At 34.4% G+C, this 7466-nt stretch overlaps 1 long non-coding RNA gene across 1 annotated transcript; it reads right to left on the bottom strand.

The window, feature by feature from the left end:
• Positions 1-221: 221 nt before the first annotated feature.
• On the bottom strand, positions 222-6488 carry LOC149033184 (uncharacterized). Its single transcript, XR_016175884.1, has 2 exons — positions 1823-6488; positions 222-882 (listed from the first exon to the last, which is right to left on the bottom strand). It is a non-coding gene; the product is annotated as an uncharacterized LOC149033184 (long non-coding RNA).
• Between the last annotated feature and the right edge of the window lie 978 nt (positions 6489-7466).

Below are 7466 nucleotides of genomic sequence, written 5' to 3'. Positions count from 1 at the left end.
TCGTATTTACGTACGAATATACGCGGCTTGTCTTTCTATCTCTATCATTTTCTCTTTTTCTCTTCCTACCACACTCTATCTTTCTCTGTCTAACTCATTTCGTCTTTTTCTGTCTCTTCTCGCGCGATGTTTAAATCGAGTTCAACGAGCGAAACACGATCGACTCGAAAAGATATGACTCGAGGAGTCGATCGTCCATGAAAAGGATCTCTTTCTATTTATCTTTCTCCTCCTCCCCCTTTCCTTCTCTCTCTTTCTCTATCTATCTATCTATCTATCTATCTATCTATCTATCTTTCTTTCTTTCTTTCTTTCTTTCTTTCTTTCTTTCTCTTGGTGGAGAGTAGTAGAAGGACACGATAAACGAACGTGCAAGACGAGTTTCTTCCTCGGGAAGAGGAAGAGGGGGAGAGGCAAGTGGATCGTTTATTAAAAATAAATTACTGCGACGAAGCTATTCGTTCGAGATAGAAAGAGAGAGAAAAGAGCAGAGATGCCGACCGAATGTCTTTGAGAAAGCCCCTACGATCATCGTATGGACGATGGAAAGTTAGAAAGAGAGGAAGAAAAAGAGAGAAAAAGAAAGAGAGAGAGAAGCAAAGGATGATAACGACCAACAGCAAAGACCAAATGGAGGAAGAAGAAGAAGAAGAGAAAGAGATGGAAAAGAAGTAATGAATATAAGCGGGAGGGAATGCAGGAGCGTAGAGAGAAGCGACGCGTCGTAGTCGTTCGAAGGACGAAAGGTGGGAGCATCCTTTGAAACCGGTCCTTCCTCTCGGACCACTGCTCGCTAAGTCGTGAAGCACAGAGAGTCCACCAGAAGAAACCATCTCTTCTGGTTTCTTCTTAACATTTCGAACCTTTCTGTTCTCTTTCTATCTGTAGGAATACGAAAATATCCTTGTTTTTTTTTTTACCGTTTTTCTATAAAAAAAAAAAGGTTTCATGTCAGAGTTAATAGGAAGTTTATAGGAAAAGAAAGAAAGAAAAAGAGTCAATTTGGTGATATAAAAGCAAGCAAATGTAAACGACGATGAAGGGCGCTTTGACGTGAGGATTAGGGGGTTAGTGGGTAGGGGTAGGGGGGAATAAAAGGGGTGTTACGAAATGGGAAAGAATCGGAACGTAACGCTCGTGCGACCGATGCTTCATCGGCGCACTCACAGGCGCCGATCATTCAATCTAGCATGCAATCGTGCGACCGAGTAGAACGAGACGAGGACGAGGCGTGGGTGCGAAAGAAGACACACGGTGCGGACGATCGTCACGGCCTCGAACAACATGCCATACCATGCCATGCCATGCTATATAACCCTGCTATAACCATACCATGCTATGCCATGCCATGCTATGCTACGCCATGCCAGGCTACGCCACGCCAGGCCAGGCCAATCCGGGCCCGACAATTGACACGAAAAATGGTTCGACGTGACGACTATCATGCTAGTATTTGTAGTAGTAGTAGTATTCTCGCGTTCCTCTACCAGTTCCCTTGATCATCTTGAAATTGTATCTGTGAGTAGCGTCCTTCTTCGAGCCGAGTAGGCTGGTGCCTTGGTTGCTTGTTTGCTTGCTGCTAGCTTGCTTGGTGTGGAACTCGCTTGACGATGCCTTTCCTTCTGTCTTTGTCATGCAAACGCTTGCTTATGGGACTGAGCGAGCGAGAGAGAAAGCCAGATATAAAGAGAGGGTGAGAGGGAAGGAGGGAATAAAGTAGAGGCAAGAGAGTGCCTGCCAGCCAACCATACTCTTCTTTCTTTTGCTTCTCATTGCTCTTTCTTTCTTTCTCTCTCTTTTTATCATATATATACATGCTTACATATATGCGTGGGGAGGACTCTCGCGCCTTCCTCCTCCTCCTCATTCCCCTCGTCGTCGTTCTCCACTTTGGTCGCACGCGTATCTACCGTCTCTGTCTGTGCGAGGCTTCTTTCTCATGGCCCGATGCCAGTCTCTCCTGTCTCGGTCTACCCAACGTACCGATGACCTCCCAACCTTGTCTCGTTATAGAGTCCCTCACTGCACTCCTCTTCACCGCTTCATCCTCCTCATCCACCCCATCCTCTTTCTCGGACGAACGATCATTGCGCCTTTCTTGTCTCTATTTTTCCCCCCTTTCCCCTTCTTTCGAGCCCATCCCACCTCACCGACCTCCTTCTCTCTCTCTCTTCGAGCCACTCGCCAATCCTTCCCACCCTCCCCCTCCGTTCCCCTCACAGCAACCCAACATCAACTCTTTCCTTCCCCTCATCCCACTTCTCTTCCTTTCATTCCAGCATTTGCTTCTTCTTCTTCTTCTTCCTTTTCGTGTTCTTTCTTTCCTTCCATCCTTCCACCCTTCTTCTTCTCTTTCTTCTTGTTCTTTTTTTTTTGTTCTTTTTCTTCGTTTCGTTGTTTTTGTTCTTTTTTCTTGTCTATCGACTACTCTACTCGCGCTCTAAGTTTTCAAAGTAACTAACGGTAAATCCCCGTAGCATGGCGCGCGGCGCGTAACCAACCAAGCGCGAGGAACGGCGTGGTGTGGTGTCTTTCGACGATGGCTAAGAAACGTCACGTAGACAACTTTTATTAGTATAACTATTTGTTATATTAACAATTGGAAGTTATGATTTTATGGGTTAAACCTGTTGATAAGTTTTATATTTCGAATTTTTTTTTCTATAATATTTTTTTCGACGACAATATTAAGAGGACCGAAAAGTAATCAAAATATTTTCAATGAGTTCACTCACATTTAGTTTGTGTCAATAAAAAATCGAAGGATTTTTTAAAAATGAGAATTGAACATTTGCCTTTACCCACAGCAAAAAGTATTAGAAAATGATGGAAACATTTTTTATTGATTAGCATTTGAAATTTCTTTATTAAATAAATATTTTCTGCAACGAAACCAAATTTTGATTACTTTTCGGTACCCATAATAAAATATTTGAAATAATAATTTAATGATTCGTCAATATTGACGAAAGGTTTTATTTTTTCTCGATATAATTTAATGTTTTACTTATAAAAACAAAAAAATAAAATCGCTATATCGGTAATATCTTTCAGAGAGTCATATTTAACGTGATACTTTCATTCCCTAGTTTTCCTTATTTAAGTAAGTTATATTTAAACGTTTTTGGGAAACAATTACAACGACAATAATTAAATCATTTCTTTCCAGTTGTATACAAATGTTAAATGTAGAAAATAAATGCGAGATGATATCGCGTATTTTTGTTCAATAGTTTTCATTCGTTCCGTTGTATTTTTCCAAAAATTACAAGTACCGTGCCATTAACTGTGACCATTGGGAAGGGGTTACACGATTTTACGTGTAATACATTACAGGATACTCCAAGCTCCGTTAAATAGTTTTTACAAAAATTTATTTCAACTGATACGCGGTTATTTGTACGCCATGAAATACGGACAACAATTTATAATGTTTTTTTTTTGTTAGTTAAATTTGTTGCATTTTATTATTGAAATAAAACGTTCATTTCTACTTTTTCTTTTTAATTATCAAATAACGATCTGGATAATTTGTTAGAATATATGGGGCGTCCCAAAAGATTTACTTGAAAAGAATACCGATGGGGATCCCGTAGAACAACTTTTTAATAGGAACCAATGACCGCCGTGACCAACATAACGACGCTGTGGGGTCTTGAAGTTGGTCATTCGGTACTTCTTCTCTCGTCGTATAAGATGCGACGTAAAATAATTTATTTATTCATCGGTATTCTTAAAAAATGTTGTAATTAGTCTTAATTAATAGTAATAAAATGAAACGATTAAAAAAATCTTTTTTTGCAAATATTGGAAAAAGAAGTAAATTTTCGATTGGGGGGATGCCATAGATACGATGATAAAAATTAATTTACGATATCGTTGTTCGTAATTAAAAGCACAAAAAAATAAAAATAAAATAACAGAATATTTAAAAAGAACATTAACCCGTTTGTTTTAAATATTTATTAAAAAAAAAAACATGATTCTACGAGTGCTCATAAATGTACTCGTAAATTATGATTCCCCAACCTTTAAAAGGGAATATAATTTGATTTAATAGCTGGTAAAATATGATGAATTTCTCTTTGAAAATGATTCCATCCAAGATCGCGGCAAATGTTAAACCGAAGCCGGAAGTATAGAAGGAAAGAAAAATTTCGCCTAACGGCAAAAGAAGAGGTAAAAGCAAAATCGCGGTGGCGGAAAACGCTGTACCGTATCGTATCGTATCGTATCGTGCCGTACCGTACTGTACCGTACTGCACCGTACCGTACCATGCCGCAAAGAACTTCGTTCGGTACCGACGGATAAATTTACCCTCTCGTTCCCTCCCTCTCCTTCTTTGAGCACATCTTCTTTCTTCATTACATGACTTCGCAATCTCTTTCTCTCTTTTTCTTTCTTTCTCCCACCCTTTCTCTTAGAAGTCTCCTTTCACATATTTCCCCCACCACATAGTCCTCGCGACGCATTCTTTCCATGCCTTTTGCGTTAAGAGAAAGAGAAATAAATAAATAAATAAATAAATTTCATTTATTATGATTATATCTGCCAATACTAAAATTCAACTTTAAAAATAAATTCCTTAATTTTTCTTGAAAAAATAAACATACAAAAAAAATAAGAAATGAACTTTCAGTGCAATTGTTTCGAACGATTATCTACTTCAATTAACCGTAAAATTAATTTTCTTAATAAATACAAAACTAAAACAATTGTATTTAATATTAAATGTAACAAAAATTTAATTACAAAAATAAAAAATAATATAATATAAAAAAAATGTAATCGTCCAGAACATTTGATTATATTGAGTACGTAATTAGGGATACAAAAAAAAATAACAATAAAAATGGCTGACATTTCTCTCGGTAATTTATAAATGAAAGTATTGGCAAAACATCGGTCATAGGGAGGAAGTCTTCGCTAAAACCTCGATTCACTTTTATCGGAATAACACGAATATTGCTATTCGGTAGCAAAATGAAAGTGAAAAAATAACGAGAAAGCCAATGAAAAAAAAAAGGAAAAAAATAGAAACAAAAAAACAAAGCGTTGCAGGGCGGAAAGGGGTTGGAAAGTTACACCCGATAGAAGAGAGCTTCCCTAACTTTTTCGTCGATCGGTTTACTCGTGCGAGATTAACGCTCTATCGAACGTGAGATATACATTGTGTCGTTCACGAAATTCCATCTCTTCGTTTCGATATCTCGTTGGTATGAAAACGTTGATAACAATCGGCGTTGTTGAAAAACTCGGTTCTTCGTACGAGATAATACGAAAGAGTATCCAGAGATGAGCTTTCAAAGTTTACTCGTACAAGATATTTCATTTTTTTAACTTCTAATGCAAATGCATCATATACCATTTATTTCTTGAAAAATAAAAATAAAAATAAAATAAAATTAATTTTTATATTCTCCTAGATTTTCTATTTCTGATATTAAATGTGAAATGTTTATTGGTTCAGTGTTATGCTACTCATCAATTACTACGTTCTAATACTCGAAAATTACAAACTATGATATTACAAATGCGATATACAATATTACACAGGTGTATCTGATGTTCCAGATTTATTTGATCTTTCTTTTTTTTATTTATGATTTTAGGATTTATCTTTTTATTTACTCCGAATAATAAATTATGATATTAGCGAATTGATATTACCAGTTTATGTTATTTATAATTAATTGAAATGATTTTTTTGTCATATCTCTCTATTAATTAAATAGAAGAAAAATATTTAGATATTCCAATAACTTCTCGTAGATTGTAATATCTGAGAAAGATTCAAAAAAAAAAAGAATAAATGATTAATTCATCTTCGATCGAAATGAAACTCGAAGCTACGAGCTCAACTCGATACCGAATAAATCAAACCCGAGCTCAGTCTTTTAAGATAAGAAACGTATATCATGTATCATAATTATCCTTACTGCATAAGATTAAAAAGAATGTAATTAATCGTTATATAAGATAACTCAGAAATCATGCTCCAAACCGGATTTTGAATCGTTGTACTTATTAAATTCAAACTTTTTTTTTTCCAATGTATATTTCGATTTATAGTTTTAAAAAACAAGAGGATCCCTTAAAAATTGATTATGATTTACAATCAATTCCGTAACATTGCTTTAAAAACTCATTAATTGTACAAAAGTTATTCAATGATTTAAAAATTAATTTTTTTTCGGATTATAACAAAAGTTTCTAAGTTTTTAAGAAACGTTTGTACGATTTAAAGAAAAAAATTTATTAGCCTTAAATAGTAGAATAGTCTTATATTTCTCGTGTTGTTATTCAAAAATTAGCATCCATCGAGGGTTTTCATTTGTTCAATCTGAAATTATTAAAAATAATTTCAATTGTAACATTCGTTTAACAAATCTTTTTTCGTAAACTGTATATCATTTTGTTATGTCAAATGTGATTGTTAAATGTTTATTTTATTAAATAGTAAATGATTTTGAGATTAAAAGTAAAAGTCCGATGTCAATAAATACGACTAACTAAGGCTTTATGCGAAAAACGAAATTTATTTTCGAACATTTAATATATTTATATATGTATATATTCATAAATACATATAATTCATTTAATATTTAATATTTATACAATTCACACATTCATTCATTAATTATAATATTATATAATTTAAATTATATACATATTCAAATTTTTGTTTACAAAATCATAATATTATATTACTATGATAAAGAAATAAAATCAAATAATTACAAATTATAAAGAAATTGTTGAAAAATCTGAAATCCAAACGTTATATTAGTTCCCAATGATATCTCAGTGATTGTAAAAAAAAAAAAACTTATTAAAATCACAAATAAGAGGTCAAAGTTTCTTCTGTTCTTTAGTTTGGCAGTTAGGTGTATAAATATTAATAACGTTCGAGAAAAGGTAAAGAGTTTGTACCTTTCTTGTTCAGTTTCAATGTCTTTTTCCGCGTCGGCAAGTGAACGGAGTGAACGTATACGAGAAAGTAAGCAACCGGTGTTGCTGGATATCTTACGTAACTATAGTTAGGTGACCTGTACATATTCATATTAACATATTTTTACAAAAGGCTTATGCAACCCTGACGACGAGCCACTCACAAAATTCAACTGAACACGCACGCGCATTCATTATGCATTAAATCATGGAAATAAACTCACCTCCCCTTCCCTCTCCCTTTTTCTCTACCGCAAATCCGAATATTTCAATATTTATCTACTCTCATCAATAGATCATCGATCATTGATCCAAAATATTCCAATTAACATTTGTTTCAATGTTTATAAACTGACCGTTTCCAATTTCTGACGAAAACAAAATAGAATTTATAATAATAAGCACAATTTTACATTTATGTATTATAGATTTACATGTATTATTTAAGTATATACATAAGTATGAATAAATCATTCTTTATCACCGTTGTCAAACACTATCTCACGTATCTTTC

Source organism: Polistes dominula, unplaced genomic scaffold, assembly GCF_049000335.1.
Source record: "Polistes dominula isolate Pdom_NZ unplaced genomic scaffold, Pdom_raw_medaka contig_15, whole genome shotgun sequence".
NCBI classification, from domain to species: Eukaryota; Metazoa; Arthropoda; class Insecta; order Hymenoptera; family Vespidae; genus Polistes; species Polistes dominula.
This window is presented reverse-complemented; position numbering and strand designations above follow the sequence as displayed.